Source organism: Ochlerotatus camptorhynchus, unplaced genomic scaffold, assembly GCF_037179485.1.
Source record: "Ochlerotatus camptorhynchus isolate MF236.1 unplaced genomic scaffold, CSIRO-AGI_Acam_v1.1 ptg000071l, whole genome shotgun sequence".
Lineage (NCBI taxonomy): Eukaryota > Metazoa > Arthropoda > Insecta > Diptera > Culicidae > Ochlerotatus > Ochlerotatus camptorhynchus.
The window spans coordinates 1,310,639-1,328,893 of record NW_027040561.1 but is presented as its reverse complement, the minus strand read 5'-3'; the positions used below and the strand labels follow the sequence as shown (position 1 = coordinate 1,328,893).

Here is an 18,255-nt window from a genome sequence, read left to right as displayed (position 1 = left end):
TCAACCTGTGTCTTTTATATCTAGTTCGTTTATTTTGAAGGCTCAATCGCGTTATCTTTACGGAGCCGATAATTCATTGTTCACTGTTTGTAACAAAATTAAATTAATTCTATGTCTAGTGGAAGTTGGGCCGAATACTAGCGACTTACCCAAAGATGGATGGGTACATTGTCGAAAGATGGGATCAGGGAAGGAGCTTGGGGGTGGGATTTTATTGTCCCATCAGGGCAATGTCGCCAATATGAACGATAGTGCAGTTCTAGTTTCGTCTGGAGTTCGACTGCCTGTGGGCGACGATGAGGCTCATCGAGACGCGACACAAGGCAAACAAAAATTAATAAAGATAGACAAAAGACAAAGGAATTACATTCTTATACTAGACATTTCCAGAAACACATAAATCGACTGCATATAGCAGAGATCGCGGGTTCCCAACGCGTCTCTAACCTGTGCTCTTAAATGAGGAAGAAAATACTACAACTTCAAAAACAAATGTTTTAAAAATGCTGATTCACGGCAATTTCGGTCACCAAATCACCACCAAAACTCGCGACAGACACATTATCAACACGCTCCCGGACTAATTCACTAACCGGACCGATCTCTCAATAGAACTGCACGCCGAAAGTGTAGCATCCGAACTCGGAGAACCGGGCTCCCGGGAGGCAATGAAAACCGACACCGAACAATGGAACTGAAGCTGCGCCGTATATTTTGGAGGTGAGATTAAAGGTCAACCTAGTTACTCAAGGAAAACACAGGAAAAACACGATATATCACTAAATGATAACTTTATGAACACTTGAAACTAAATTTCAGCACACAAATTAACAAATGTAAAGCCAAAAAGTGTTTAATTCTCTGACGAAATGTTCAATTACGCAGCAAAAGAAAAACACGTCAGCTTTCAAACGCGGTCTACTGCGACCATCTGAAACTGTACGAACGAACCTGGACCTAAGTCGAAGCAAAGATAATTTCCAAAACCATGTGTAAATTTAAATCTTCATAAACAAAACCTTCCCAATATGAAGAAAAGAACAATTGTTGCTAAGTATTCCTAATACTTAACGTTGAAATCAGATCACATTTCAAATACAGGTAACCCTGCTTCTCCCCAGAGGGTATCTAGACTACTTCGACCACATATCCCATTCACATTTAGGTACGACCATAACTCGAAATTCCGTTTCTCATTGTTCGCAACATTTCTGGAGCAACAATGTAAAAGGGCCCATCAGCATTTGTTAACAAACCGTTCCAAAGCCCTTTCCTCACAAATCGAAAGCCACCCACGGGTAGCTCCGAGAACTACATGTAGATTTTAAAGTTCTTTGGGGAAGTTCTGAAAATTTTAAAACAATTCCACGAATGTCAGGAAAATAGCGTCAACTTCATGGAATTTCCGAGAGCTACATGTAGATTTTTAGAACTTTAGGGCAGCTGCATTATTTCAGGAGAATATCCAAGAAGTTCCGAAAATTAAGGTTTTGTCCTTAAAACTTCAGGAAAGCGGTGCGTTTGAATTTCACTAGCCACCTGATGTCAGTATCGGTTGAGACAGTTAGAATATCAATATCATTCGCCTCAATGTCAGTAGGCAAATGACATTGACATCGTAAAGGGACCACTAATATTCGAAGTTCTGCCGCAAAATACATGTCTTACATGTGCCAGCTAATCGAGTACCAATATTTAGAAAACTCATCAGAAATATTAAAACAATGCACCGGTTATAAAGAAAGATGAACTATTGAAATAAAAGTAAGATTTTCAACTTTTCCCTAGTGATATTCGAATGGATAGTAATGTCGAAGCTGAACCGACTGATATCATGCTTATTACGAATAACAGGGCCGGAAGTGAAATTTAGTTCTAGACCAATATCTTACGTCATTGTTGACATTGTTGACAGCACGCAGCTCTGCAGGGAAGTCTAGTGAACTTGAAAAAAAATAATAAACTCCATAGAAATTCCCGGAAGTTCATGAAAGTCCCACAAACTCAGGGAGGTTTAGGTTCTTTAGGCCAATTCCAGATCATCATCAGTAAGTTAGCGAGAAGTTCAAGAAATATTAGAGATCTTCAGGGCAGTCCCATTAACTCAACAAAAATTGTTGGATCATTGAGGAATTAAAAAGGAAATGCTTGTAATTTTAATGAACTGTGAGAACATAAGGGAAGTTCCGAAAAATTCAGGAATATTCGTTAAACTCCAGGGGAAATTCAAGACGGTTCAATTTGCTTTAGGAAAACTGTAGAAACTTTTATGAAATTCTGAAAACTTTAGAATATTCATAGAACTTCAGTTAAGAGAACTTCAAAGTTGTAGAGAAATTTTAAAGAAAATTATGGATTTGGATTTCTTTAGAGAATCTAGAACTAGAGATCTTTGGGGAATTACTTAGTGCTTATGGACAGTTCCAATAACTTCAGGGAAATTCCAATACCTGCTCCTCGGACTATGTATTTATTTCTTTATTAATTTATTTTTATATTGTCGTCTATCAGATGTAGACCTTTTCGTACAAGTTTCAAGTCATGTGTTGAAATTAAGAATAGAATTAAAGTACTGCTTTAATCTGATTTTTGTCATTATAAAGTCATATGTTTATTGTAAGCAGTCATAATTTGATTTAGTGGACCAAATTTGGCATAATTTGATGAATTGATAAAGTCAAGCACGTTTTTTGCTTTGTTGATATCGGGGAGGTATGAAATGTAAGCGTAAGTTCCGATAAATTCAGAACAATTCCATTAACTTCAGAAATATTTCAAGAACCCTAAAAAAGTTCTGAGAATTTCAAATGAGTCAAGATATCTCTAGAGAACTAAAAAAAAATCATTGAAAATTTAGGAAATTTCAAAGCATTTTTAGGACAGTTCCTTTTATTTCAGGACAATACCAAGAACTTCAGGATAATTCAGAGAATTTTAGGGATTACTCCGTGATCATTAAAGTAAGTCAAAGAACCTATGAGCGTGGTTCAATAAATTTCAAAGAAATTTCATAAGTTCAGGGACACTTATTTATGAAATTCCGAAAGTTTCATTCAAATTTTGGAAAGAAACATGAACATCAGAAAATTGTGAGCAGATATTGAAGGAATTCCGGGATTTCCATGGTAGCTTCAGAACTTAAAACTTAAGAGATTTTTAGGAAGTTTCATTATATTCAGGGAAGCTCCAAGTACTTCAAGGACGACAGAGGTGTGCAGAACAGTTCCATTAATGTAAAGAAAATTGCAGGAAGTTTCATGGAGATCCCAGGAATTATAAGATATTCCGAGAGTTTTGGAAACATTCTGCATGTCCAGAATTTTTAGGTGAAGTTCCATGAACTTTTCTGAAGTTTTCAAAACTTAAAAATTTACGAAAATTTCAAGGAAGTTGAAGTTTTACAATTATATTAACCTCAGTAAATTACGGGGCTTCTAAAATATATTGATAAATTCGGGGATGTAAAAGCACTTAAAGGCAGTTCGTAGATCTTTCTGGTATTTCAAATAATATAAGGAAAGCACATAAGAAATCAGGAAAGTCACTATTGGAGAAATTTTAAAATGCCGATGATTTTTTTTTTTCATCAACTGTACATCAAAAGTGCTACTTCAACTACTATACAGCCTATACTCAGCTAATAAACTCTATTAGAGTTTCTTTGGAAGCATTTGTACAATCAACTAGGTTGAATTTTAGACGTGTGCAGTTTTACAGGTTTTACACCGCTCCTTTTTCAAAACTGAATAAACTAGTCGAGAAAGGTGTCCATTCTAAGCAAGGAATCAAAAATATCTCCAAATGACAAAATGACAAGCGATCAACGAACCGAACGATAATGTTATGTCAGAAGTGGAAAGCAAACATGATATAATCTTCTTCCTGTTTTTTTCATGACAAGCAGCCCAGGTAGCAATTTGATGCTTAACAAGTGTTGTTCAATAGATTTCAATTCAGCCTTAGTTTGAATAACTGTTATACAGAGACCACGTTAACCTTTTTTCAGATTTTAAACATCTAAATATGGTGATTATAATCAGCCAAAAGCTTAACAGTTCCATAAATTATAAGTTTTTTAATGCATTACATAATAGTCTTCTCCAACCCTTGTTCAGCCTTCTAGTTTTATTTAGAAAAAAAAATTATGGAAGACCACTTCATATCTTATATATTTTTATGGGACAACAAGGTGCTGACTAATTGGATTTACATATTTTTATTGTTATTATAAGTCTAAACATTATCTTTGCTTTTCGGGATTCGAACCGGCAGTCGCTGATTCATAGGCATCAATCAAACCTACTTGACCACTTAAGCATATGTGTGGCAAAAGGTATGATCATTAACTTAAAACACGTCAAATTTAAGTTGAATAACAGCAACCGGAAGAATATTGTAGAGCAATGCAGAATGATAAACAACAACTGGTGACAGTAAAACATTCCTCTAATTTTCAAGCGAAGTCAACACAATGTAGACACATGTGCGCGATTTATTTCGATGGTTATGTGGAAGCTATTTTAGTGCCATAATTGAGTTATGTTTTTGGAATGCTGTCTGAAAGTTCATTGCAATATAGCAGTCAAAACACAGAAATACAAATGTTGATACTTTCGACGTCGTCGCAGCCCACTTCTACCCAGAGCTATTCCTAAAAAAAACTCCTCTACCTTGTCTCTACTGCTGCCGCTGATTGGGATTAGAAAGGTAGGCAGTGAATTTAGAAGAACTAAAATGCCTACATTTAACAAACTATCAAAATATTTGTAGAGTAGTGTTAAGCTAATATAAGGCTTGTTCAATCTTTAGATCAGGTAATTTATTGAGGTTGAATTATGGGGATACAATAAGCTTCATGCACTATATCAACTATATATTCAGCCTGCTGTTAATCAGCTTTGTACACCTTAAAACAACCAATAATCAGCTTCTGTTCTTACTGTTCAGCTTGAATTCTTACTTGGGAGCCCGTGCGACATAGCTCACTCGGTGCGGTAGAAGGAAACGAGCAAATTGTTGGTAAGCTGCTTCACGAAGTAAAGCCGAAGATGATACACGTGTGGTAATGGGAATTTGTTTGATATGTCTTTTCTCTATTCAGATCAAGCTATGTCCTCATCCATGTATATTGCAGCAAAGCAGACAAGCAATATATCAATATCCTTCTACCACTCCGATCGAGCTATGTTACAAAGCGAGTTTGTCATGGTAGTCGTAGCAAACGCTTTGTATCGTTGGTTGCTTTGTGTGTTTGGATTCGCTAATTGTAAGTGCTTACGTAGCGAAGTTGGTAAAGTCGAGATTTAGCAATGCGGTCGTTAGGCGCTCGAGTCCTGATTCCGGTGCAATTGTTAATTTAGTTGTGTAAGCTGCTTCTAACTGATGTCAATGAATATGATTCTCACTAAAATATTTTTTAAACAAATTCACCACCATGTAAAAACAACATTGGAATCAATATGAAGCTGTATATTAGATTATTAGATAATTGAGAAAATTTTGAATAAGCGCATTCCAAGTCCTGAATAACAGCTGTATAAAAGTGTTAGAGTATATGCAATAAGCGCAAATAAGGACTTGTCCCAAAAAAACAAAAATATCTTCAGTAGGTCCAAAGTGGTGCGCACTGGTCTTCCGAGGAATGCTTCTGCTGGAGACGTCGACTGCGGTGTGTTTCGGTTTGGGATTGAACGATACACCGAAAGGAATGTCTGCAGGTGCTCCAGTGTGGGTGATCCTTCCCCCTTGGCTATCTTCTTGAGGCCATGCTTGAGTGAATCAACGAATCGCTCCGCTTGGCCGTTGGACTGCGGGTGGTAGGGAGCAGTGCGGAGATGGGTGATACCATTTGCACGGCAATCCTGTTGAAACTGCTCGCTGGTGAATTGCGTTCCGTTGTCTGAGACCAATGTGTCTGGGTTGCCATAACGAGAAAACGTTTCACGCAGCATATTCAGGGTTGCAGTTGTGGTAATGGATTGAGTGCGAAAAATTTCGGGCCACTTAGAGAAAGCATCTACCATGACGAAATAGTAGTATCCATGGATCGGACCAGCAAAATCGATATGGACACGTTGCCATGGCTTGTCCGGGAGAGGCCATGACTCCAAGGTTGCTTTTGTCGGGGACTTTGCTGCTTCAGCACATGCAGTGCACTGACGGACAAATTGCTCCACATCGTCGTCAACGTTAGGCCAGTAGATGTAACTTTGGGCCAGAGACTTCATTCGGTCCATTCCTGGGTGTCCACGATGCAGTTGACGAACGATCCGGTTTTGAAACTTTGATGGGACGACGATTCGATCGCCGAACATAACGCAGTGGCGACAACTTGAAGTCCATCTCGTCTGGCGAAGAACTTCTTGACATCAGGATCAGCAACTTGCTTCGCATTTGCTGGCCAACCTTCGTTAAGGAAATTCACCACTTGCTGAAGAACTGGATCCTTTCGCGTCTCAGCCACAATCATCTGGTGCGTGACTGGAAGGTTGCTGATGGTGTCGTCGAGACTTGCTTTAGCTTCAGATTCGACGCACACGGCGGCTGTGACGTAATCCTCATCTGGTCTATGCTGCGATGACATTAGCCGGGATAGAAAATCTGCATAGCCAAAATTCGTCGATGAAACGTATTGGATGTCGAAATCGTACAGCAGAAGTGTCAAGGCCCAGCGCTGCAAACGGTTTGCTGTAAACAGGAATACCTTTCTTTGAGCCGAAAACCTTGAGTAGCGGTTGATGATCGGTTTGCAGGAGGAAGTGTCGTCCATACAGCATTTTGTGGAAACGGGTGACAGCGAATATCAGGGCCAATGCTTCCTTCTCCACTTGTCCGTAGTTCATCTCTGCTGGGGTCAGTGAGCGCGAGGCGTGCGCAATTGCCTTCACTTCACCGGTCGGGAATCGATGCATGATGACAGCGCCAAGGCCGTACTTCGATGCATCTGCTGCAACAACGATTTCCTTGGACGGGTCGTAGTGTGTAAGCAGCAGGTCGGAAAGTAGAATGGCCTTGAGCTGCTCGAAAGACTCCTGGCAATCCTTGGTCCAGTTCCAGCGTGCATCTTTCTTGAGGAGGCTGTCCAGAGGAGCCCTGAGTTGCTTCGTCTGCTTAACGAATCTACCATAGTAGTTGACAGCCCCGAGGTAGGAACGGAGTTGCTGGACATCCTTCGGAGACTGCATCTTGGAAATGGCTTCTGTTTTTGAAGGGTCAGGCCAAATACCGTCCTTATCCACGATGTGTCCGAGAAACTTGATCTGGGAGAGTGCGAAACGACATTTTTCGAGGCGTAGGTGAAAGCCATACTCACGGATCTGCTCGAGAACAGCGTAGAGACTGCAATCGTGTTCCTGCTTGGTGTGACCAGCGATGAGGATGTCGTCTAAATACGGCTTGACTCCAGGGATGCCGGCCACCATGCTGTCGATGATGCGCTGGAAAGCGCCGGTTGCCGACTTGACTCCGGAGGGTAGTCGGTTATACTGGAACAGTCCACGATGCGTGTTGACCGTGAGTAGCTTTCGCGATTCCTACTCGACCTCGACCTATAGGTAAGCGTCAGACAAATCGAGATGAGTGAAGTAACGTGCTCCAGCTAGTTCCGCAAAGAGGTCGTCAGGATGAGGCAGTGGATGATGGTCACACGTTGTTCAGCCCCGTCGAATAATCGCCACATACACGGACTGATACATTGTCCGACTTGCGTACGACGACTATTGGTGCTGCCCAGTCCGAGAATTGAACTGGAGAAATTATACCGTTTTGCTGGAGCCTCTCAAGTTCTGCGTCCACCTTGGCGAGTGCAGCGTACGCTACTGGTCGTTTCGGGCAATATGCAGGACGTGCGTCAGGCTTGAGGTACAACTTCACTTGCGCTTTTGTGCATCTACCCAGCGTGCTTCGAAAAACTTCCGGAAACTGTTGCTTGAGTTGATTGGTGAACTGATCAGAACGTTGGTGTACGACGTTGACCAAGCTGCTTATCGGCACAGACCACAAATCGAACAGATCCATAGTCTCGATTCCTAGAACGTTGAGTTCAGCGCTGATTGAGATGAAAATGCGACTAGTCTTGGTAACATTCTTGATGGTGATCTCGGTCTGGAACTCAGCGAGAAGGTTGAGATTGCCACCAGAAGCTGTAACTGCATATTCTTCCATCTGGTTGAGTGGGTGGCTGTCCGATGCTGATCCATGTTTCTTCTGAGATTATGGTGATGTCGGACGCCGAGTCGTGTTGAAGTTTGACTGCTACACCATTGAGCTCGACCGGGATGAACTTCCGCTTGCTTCCGATGTTGCGAACCGTGTAGATGCTTTTTGTCTTCACGTTCTCTTTGGATTTAGCCTGTTTGAACGGTTTCGACGGCGCATTCTTGTTGCTGTTGCAATAACCTTCCTTGTGTCCTTGTTGCTTGCATCTGGAACAGGTGTGCGAAGCGAACGGACACTCACGAACATAGTGCTGGTCGCCACACTTCCAACATGGCGTTTTCGGCACTTTTTGGTTCTTTTTTGAGGCAGGACTATTCTGGTTGCGAGAAACAATGTTGACGTTGCGTGCTTCTTTGTTCTCCACCATCAATGTGTCCTGCTTGAGATTGGCCACGCGATGGCATTCTTCCACGAGGTTCTCCAGGGTTACCTTGCTGGTGGCTTCTCCCAATTCGTTGACTGCGGTTTCGTCGGCTTCCAATTTCGAGATCAACCTAGCTCGTATGTCCGCATCCCGTGGCGATTGGAGTCCACAGACGAAACGGAGAGCTTTGAATTGGTCCGGTGTGAGCTTGGACAGCTGAAACGCTTCACAGTGTTTGTTCACCATGGCAGAATACGATGTGAAGTCATCCGCGTCACTTTTTCCATACTGGAGGCACTGGTAACGGGAATGAAAAACCGACTTCTGTCGACCGAACAGTTTCTTCAGTTTCGTGAAGGTTTCGTTCAGGGTGAAGTCCCGGGGATGCTTGGGAAGAATGGTGTTGACGTACTTCTCGTGCAGAGGCGTGCTTAACTTGCGAAGAAGCAATCTCACACGAGCGGCGTCATCCAGGGATTGGCCGTCCTTTGTAAAGACATCCTCGTACCTCGCATACCAGCCATCGAAGAAAACTCCTCCGTCCGGATCGTACTGGAAATCCTGGATTCCGCTTGCCAAGGAATCAATAATCTTCTCACTGCCACTGCCCCGATTTTCCAGGTTTTCAATCTGCTGCTGCTGCCTCGTGATGAGATTCGTTAGCTGCAGGATGGCGTTCCGAAGATCCTCGTCAGACATTTTCTTGCTTGAGGTTTCTTGCTTCGAGGTTCGAGGTGCTTCCAAAATTTTCCTCGTCGCCAATTGTTATATCCGTAACCAAGGCCAACAAGTAAAACAAGCTGTTGTTAAGAGCTACTATTTATTACGTCTATCTTGGTTGGTGGTCGGATAAAGAATAATCTTTAACTTATGACAGTCAGGCAAGGCATACTACATTTAAAATATTTTATGGAAGAGACTTTATGAAAATGATGAAAAGATTTCGACTGCCTACCATTGGGAATCGAACTCACATCTCCCAATACGCTAAATTGGATCTCTACCACTATTCTATGGTTTTTCAACAATTGCAGCCTTTCAACATTAGTTATGAAAACCCAATACGAAAACTTTTCCTTAATCTAATGAAGTACATGTCGGCTCTGGTCATACTTTTACTTATTTTCGTCAGGACGGTAAATGAAATTCATGAGTGTTTGTTTACCACGTGGTATTAATTTGTTTTCCCTCTTAGGATAATAGCCTAAGCCGTCATTAACCCTATTTAAATTTGTAAGATTTATTGAATATCATACATTCATCGCTATATTGTATGATTTTGACCGATAATCTCATCAGACGAATGAGCAATATGAAGTTCAAAAATCGTGCTCCAACATTTGTTAAAACATCCAACGATTTTTTGAGCAAAACATCGTGGGTTCAATCTCAGGTTCCTTTTTATCATAAAAGTCTATGAATCATGTCGTTTGTTTTTCTGTAGATTGTTTTATTTTGTTTTAGAGAGAGGACGTAGAAAATTGCAGATTGTGAGTTTGAACACGTTTAATGTTCCTTGGTTCATTTGAAAAATTCATTCAATTTTACCATATAACTGATTTATTACAATTATCTGTTCTGAATCGGTTTTATTGCTTTATGAATACGGCCAGTTTTCCCGTTCTAAAAAAGAACTAACCCAAATATAAAACCAGGGCTGAAAGTCTCCCTAATAAAAACACAACAACAACATCCAACTAAAGAAATTATGCAGCTTGAATTTTAAGATTTGAGCATTGTAAAAAAGCTTTGATTTTCGGACATCAACACAACCCAAATCAAGACGTTAGATGATCGACTTTCTATTCTACCTACAGGAATGAATGAATCTTACTCCAAGAGTCGGAACGTGAGCTGAATGTCAGAAACCTGAACACGATCAATAGTAGTAACTGCTTTGTTCTATTGATACAGCGTGTACTAAGTTGCTTACGGCTGAATCATAATGGACAGCTTTTGTTTTTCACCGAACGACCGACCGACCGACCAACCGAGCGGCCGTTGCAAAACGAAGAGAGTGGGTGGAAGTTTTCCTTTCATCCCAGTTATCTATCCGTTTTCGTTTCTCCTGTTGTCGTGTTGTGGTGCCGCTACCGCTACCGCCTACGACACCGGTCGGTCAAAGGCAGGAAATTTATTCAGGACTTTACATCTAAATGGAAAATTTACAAATGTAAATAGCCTTTTCATGAATAGAATTCCGGATTTGGGACCGCTTACTCGCTCGAGGCTGTTTTTTTTTCGTGTACCTAGGAAAATGTCTGTATTTCGGAACCTCATTCCAGTCATCATATGCAGCTCGTGGACTGAAGGTATTGAGGACCGTGTTCGAAGTGGATGTGAAAGGGAGTTTTATTCGATTCGCTGAATCGGAATAGGTATCTTAAAAAAAAAAAAAAACCAGAAGCAGACAAAAGTTTATTCGCTTCTCGGAAGAGAACGATCTGAATCGATATTTCCGACTGCAGAATTTAACGCGTCAGTCGAAACGAAATAAAAAAAAGGATCTAAATTGATGACCTGATAGTTGGAGGGACGGCTCTGAGAATTTACTTCCAAATGGGATTTTCATAAGCCAAGCACACTGATAGCGCGCTTTATCTTGAAGTCGTTGGTAATTTGCAAATTAGTTTCAGCCGGCTGTAGCCTTTTCCTTCCACCGGATCCCAAATGGTATCAGTTTCATCTTCATAGTGCTCCGGGTAATGATGCTTGTTGAACTTTCGCACCTAGTAGCTCTTTGAACTTTCATCTGTGATCCAGTTCAAATACACTCACAAACACACAATAAATACAATTCACACAGCTGTGCGCTAATACACATTTCACCAGAGGTACACGCCGTCCTGCATTAGGCTTATTGACTTTTCCGGGTAGTTCCCCGGTCGGTGTCGTCTGATGGGTCTGGTGTCGTCATATGTCTAGCAGTCTCTCTATCTGGCTGGGTTGTTTTGGTGTGAACCAGTCACGTGGGAGTTGTCACATCATTAATCAATGGAAAAGTTTTGCTGCTTGTTTCAACTATGTCTTCGTCTAATTTTCCTCAGGGGAGTACGTTTTGTTTTGTTTTTACTTAGATGTGATGAGATGCTTAAAAGCTAACGAAAATAAGGTTTCTCTCTTCTTCCGTTAGCTCCTGTAGTTCAAGCTTCAAAAGAACCGGGATTCCTCGAGCACTGAGTGAATGTCAGGATGAAATGGCTATATTAGGATGAAGAAAAATAGAATAGGTATAGGCAACTTATTGAAAAGGAGAAACAAAGTAATAAATGTTAAGAAAATTAATTTACTGGAAAAATAGGAAATATGAAGGAAGGAAGCAAAGGGAATGGATAATAAGTATAAAAAATAAGAGATAAATTTTAAAATAGCAAATTGAATAAAAATTATAATGGAAAAATAGCCTAACAAAACAAAACAAACTTAAGGAAATCATCGTGATTAGAGTTCAAGAAATAAGCTAAATGTAATAATAAGTAAATGAAAAAACCTATGAAATAATCTAAACAGGAAATACAAATGTTTAAAAGTAAATAAAAGACGATAAATATAAAAAAGGAATTAGAAAATATGACATTGCAAACAAACAGGGGCCTCCCTTAGCTCAGTCGGTAAAGGCGCAGCTACAAAGCAAGACCATAGTGGAGGTGGCTGGATTCAATTCCCGGTCCGGTCTAGGAATTTTTCGGGTTGTAAAATTTCTCGACTTCCCTGGGCATAGAAGTATGATTGGATTTGCCACACAATTATACCAATGCAAAAATGGTACAGGCATCGAAAACTCTCAATTAATAACTGTGGAAGTGCATCTAGAACACAAAGCTGAGAGCACGCAATAAGCTAATATGCGATATGCAATAAGCGTGAAATGCGAAGAAGAAGACTAAGAAGAAGAAGACATTGCAAACAGGATGTGCAGAAGTACGAATAAGGGAATAGGAAAACAGAAAACATCAAATTTAAATTTAAATTTGTAATGAACCAATTCTAAATTTGACCTATAGAATTCTTACCAACCATTCTGTTGTAGTCAGAAGCGCTCCATGGATATCTGTCTACTAAAAAGCAATTGTAATAGTTTCTAAATGACTCCGCGTTTAACTAAGCATTACCACAGAATCCGTCAAGTCTTAATGGACCAAAACGATAGAAGCAATTTTCCCGCCCTCTTGTTTCGAGAAAATTTTATCCCAACGTTGATCCTTCCCGTACCAAGCAATGCCGACGACGGCGACGATGACAATTCAAAGTAAGCAAATGGCAAAAGCAAATTGCCATCTCCTCATTCGAAGCACTAACCACACCAGCACCACAGTTGAATTGTCACAGTGCACAGTCGTGGTGTTTTCTTTCAACATCCTCCAGCAACAGATGCAGGAACAACCAGGAACGGATGACGACGGGACTCTAGGACGTGATTCGAGGCTAAATGATGCGGTGATTTTTCGTCTTCGTCATCTGCCGCAACGTCAACCGCAGAACCAATCTGCAGAATCGGTCCGGACAATAAACGATCAAAACGGTGATGATGACGGATGGAAAAGGCGTAAGCCTCGAAGTGAGAGTTCTCCAATGTGCGGGCTTTCGCCCTGGCAGAGCTAATGGAAATGGAAATGTCATGCCTCTGAATTGAACAACAAACAAAGCTCGGGTGCAAATCCCTCCGACTGGCCTCTAGTGATTCTAATCGAGTTGAGCAAACTTCAACGATGAGACTCACACCAAAGGTGAGTTGAAAGTAGGAATTTTGTTTTTTGCTCGATGATTAGTCATCCAACAGTAGAATTTTTGGTAATATTTACCAAAGGTTTCGATAGAAAGGGCCCAAGGCGACTTATGGCTTATTGGTACTTTTTTGCATGCCCCATTTAGTCATGCCAACAGAATTCATTGCCGATGGCCTCATTCACTGGAGTTAAGGGCAATTCCAAGCGTCATTTCGTTCAACGAAATCACTTTCTGTAGGTTATTTTCAACTAAATGGATGAAAAGTTGTGAGTGGGTCCCATTCCTTAATTCATAGTATATTCCAGGGCAAGGCTCCGGCTTAGTGGTTAACATCCAATATTATCCACGGACAAGTCACGTCATTCCATCTGAAAAGCTACATGACACTGGGCTTGAAATATCCTCGGTCGTAGTTGATTGTAGTGATAAAAAGGAGCTCGGTGGCCTAGTAGTGACTTTTTTTGCTTACTGAGCAAAATATCGTGGATTCAATCTCAGACTGCTTTTGAAGTAGACTACGTCTTACGGGAAGGTACAAGGGGTAAATCTGAAATCTAAAATTGCAACCGTCACGAAAACGTGTTAGGCTTTGAACGTTTATAACTTCATCATTTATAGATGAAATTAAAATCCAAAACACTATGCGCCAAAAATACGGATGGGCACCCATGGTCAAATTTTTCATGATAATTAAAGTTACTGGCAACACTGCACTATATCTGCGCCTGCTCTGTGCATGGGTAAAAATGTTAATCTTTGTTGTTGACACAATCCAATTTTTGGTTTCATAACTTCACCCGTGAATTTCCAGCGAAGTTTTGCAATGGAATCCTCACAGCGCACATATTTTCAAAACATAAGCTAAAAACCGGTCAAAGGTCAACGCGGTATGCTTGCGGGATGAGTGAGATCATCAAGGTGATGACCGTTGCCAAGTACAACTGTAATCTAGGGGTGATACTGGAATTCTACCGGAAAACTTCGAGATCGGAGAACCTCCACTCAAGACGATCGAACCATAGAGGTATCTCTAAGACCAGAAGGTCCCGAAGAAACGTGCTAAACTTTTTGGCTCTGCTCAGCTCTGGTACTATCTTCGGTCCCAAGCTAATCGATGCACCCCTCGAAACATAGGAATATCAACGAACCCCTCATTTTATCTGTCAAACATTCATAGCGAATCAAAACAAACATAGTGTAGTACTGGAATTTATACTCGAATGGGATACGTTAATCGATTTGCTTGGGACCAATAGGCTAGTCAAGTAGTGAGCCAATTTAAAATCGTTAGTTTCGAATTGATTGTTGATCGAACTGGTCAAGCATCTGGAGTGGAAGACTTTGGTGTTTCAGAACAGTTTGATCCAAGTTGGGAAGAGGGTGGCATCGTTCCGGAAACTGGCTGCTACTGGTCACAATGCCGATTCGGAATGTGCTTAGTAAGGAGAGTGAGACCCTGAAGAAGGAAGTGAAGGGAACATTGAAGACGTTGGTAGATCGATTTGGGGCGGCGAGATTCGGGACGAACCTGAAATCACAGCCGAAGGAGGTTAAGTGTAATTGGTCAGTTGTTGGGCTTGAAAGTGAGCTCCTGAAAGCCGCCATCGGTGAGTTGGTTGAAGGTTTAGCTCTCGGACACGACCCTGGTAAGCCAACATTTGATGTAGAATATTTATAGGTTTGGCGGAGAAGAAGTCCCGGCGAAGTGTAAAGTGACCGGTGTTTTCCATAGTGCACAGCGATTAGCGCAGTTCGGTAAGCAATTCAACATCGTGATGTTTGCAATAGTCCTCGTAGAACTGATCCGAACGCAGCTTTTTGAACTCTATGAGGTACGAATTGATTATGGAATCCGAGCCGCACAGAAGATCGTAAGGGGGTCGGTGTCCATAAAAAGGCCACCATCTGGCCAGTAGTTTTATCAGTGGTCGTTTACCATGTGTGAGTCCGTAACGCTTCATCACTTCGCTGATCAGCCAATCGACATTCAGTTCCATGATTCGATCCTCATCGTAACTGACATCGATGCATTCGAATTCGATGATCACTCGGACCATGTTCGTAGGTATAATCTTCACCGATGTTTGCTTTCCTACCAACGATAGCGTCCCAGCTTTTACAGGTGTTCTCTGGCCGTCACTGCTTTTCGCCAGAGATATCATACTTCTCTCCATTTATCCGATCGTTGGACTGTATGACCGTATGGATAAATGAGAAAGTTTGAAGATACTGTACATACAATATGTTCAAAATTTCTCATAAACAAATAAATTGACTGCAAAGTCGCTTAGCCGTAAATCGTGTGAATATATTAAACCCCACCTGAGTCGATGACTTTCGAATCTGAAGAGCATCTGGCCAAGTTTCCTCTGATGATCCACGCTCGCTTCGTCTACTTACCGCCGTCACCTGTGATTCATCCGAGTCCTCATCATACTGCAGTCCAGTAGAAGTTCGTTATCGTTATCCCTCGAAGGTTTAATTCGGTGTCCGAGGCCGTTGCTTATTAGGTTCGGTCTAGTCCTTTTCCAAGAGAATTTGGGAGCAACGAACCGAGAGTCATGACAGTTAGGATCTGGGATAAGATTCCACTGCTTGTTGTTTTGTTTCTTCAAAACAAAACATGGTAACTATCTAATTAACTTGCAACCCGCTTAAACATACCATTACACAAACAAAAAATTCAGTCTGATGACACTCTCGGCACTGCTGGCACAGCTGCGGCACACGGTAGGCACACTGAGAAAAAAAGTTGGCGCAAAATAAGTGTGTGCATTTTTTTTTTAGCGTTCTGAAGATGAATCGCTGTGGAAAGCTTATTTCTGATCAATCTTAGTATCATAGAGGTAACTCTAAGACTAGAAGGACCCGAAATAACGTGCTCAACTTTTTGGCTCAGCTCTGGTACTCTCTTCGGTCCCAAGCTAATCGATTCACCCCTCGAAAATCCACTAACCCCTCATTTTATCTGTCAAACTTTCATAGCGAATCAAAACAAACATTGTGCAGTACTAGAATTTCGACTAGAATGGGGTACGTTACTCGTTTGCTTGGGACCAATAAGCTAGACAAGTAGTGAGCCAATTTAAAATCGTAAGTTTCGTATTGAATGTTGTTAATACCACCTGATTAAAATTTCCAAGGCATAAATATCAACTCTCACAAGACATACAACAATGAAACTGGAACTTCACGTTTGCTGCATTACAGTGCACTCCTACCCAATTTCATGAGTAATGTCAAAACAGCGTACAACATTTGTGTTAAAGAGTTAAAGCCTCGGAGCCCTGGTCCAAACCTTTTTTTGTACCCAATCTCAAAACCAAGGTTCATAACCATCAACAAGAAGAGCTTTGGACCAGAGTTCGAAGTGGTAGATCTTAAATCCCGTAACGTACCACGCAAAGGTGATCTACCTACGCTACGGAGCAATTAATGCCCTCTGGTTCATTTGAAAAATTCATTCGATTTATAATATATTATAATTATCTGCCTGCGGTTAGTTGGCAACCAATGCCTAAAATCACTATCGAACAAATAATTAAATTTTTACCTCCTACTAATGGAATTCTACGCCAAAAGCTGTTGTCAGTGAACGAACATTAATTCTGCTGGTTATCAGAGTAAAACTAATTCGGAATTTTCAGCCTCACATTAGTACAGTAATGAATAACATCAATTTTGAATAACATTGTTAATTAATTATGCGCGCATCAACGAACCTTACACTGAAACAAATCGGCATGTACGGTTTATTGAATCCACCATATAACAAAGCTATGTCAGAAGGTTTATTCATTGTGTGTGATGATTGATAGATTCCATTGGAATATCATTTAAAAGCTGCAGCTGCGATTGTAATTTCACATACTTAGTACAGGACATTCCTTGGCTCGACGTTAGCGTTCAATAAGATTTATATGAATATTGTCCCGAAGTAATTTGCTTTTTGATTGCCGCGGCGTCTCGATGTGTCATTTTTCGGGTCGAGAATCGGATGGCAGTGTCAGTGAACCTTTTACACTCTCCCCCCGAAGAGCGCAAGTATTACGTACCGCGTAAATCGAATTCGCGTAAATAGAGTACATGTAACATATGGGATTTGACCTAATAGGGACTAACATGGAATATCTCGCGATCCTGGACATATAGAAGGTTACTGTTTTGGGCAAAGTTGTTCAGTAGATCAAGACCTAAAGGTTGGTGGACAGAAGTTTGGAATTTTCATTCTACGCGGCGCTAGTGTGCATGAATTAATGATGCCCTTGTTTTTGAGATATCTTGAAACATTTCCATCTAGGAGGTTGTTTTCTTCGGTGAAGTTGTTCAGTCGACCTTATCTTTGGTGGACAGAAGCTCGGAATTTTTTCACTACGTGGCGCTAGTGCACATGAATTTGTGATATCCTTGTTTGTGTGATATCTTGAAATCATTGCCATCTAGAAAGTTGCTTTCTTGGACGAAGTTGTTCAATGGATCAAGACCTTATTGTTGGTGGACAGAGGTTTGAAATTTTCTCACTACGCGGCGCTAGCAGTGATGTCAATAAATCGTTTCTAGCGATCAATGAATACACACCTGCGATAAGATTTATTAGCATCATCATAAGCTAGCGATGCAATCTGACTATTAACACTAATACGCAGAGAGCATTTCGAACAGTGAGTTACCAAGATCTCAAGAGAGCAAGGCGATAACAACATCATTACTGTGTGCACTCACGATATTTATACTACGCAAGGCTTGTTGTGAGTGCACTCTACAAATTATAGATCCAATGCGTACAGCTGAGTACAAGAAGTTGTTCGGATTATGTACAACTGATGAACAACCGTGATTAAATCTTGATCATTGCCATAATGATCATGAATTTTTTTTTTTTTGCTTTTTTCAGTCTGTGAATTAGGAAAGACGCATGTATTCGCGTTGACGGAATTGGTCCTTTC

The 18,255-nt window shown here is 40.9% G+C and overlaps 1 protein-coding gene across 2 annotated transcripts in view; it reads right to left on the bottom strand.

Moving 5' to 3' along the window:
- Epac (Exchange protein directly activated by cAMP) overlaps positions 1 to 18,255 on the bottom strand; it is a 541,224-nt gene that overhangs the window by 434,009 nt on the left and 88,960 nt on the right. The gene's annotated exons all lie outside the window — the stretch shown is intronic.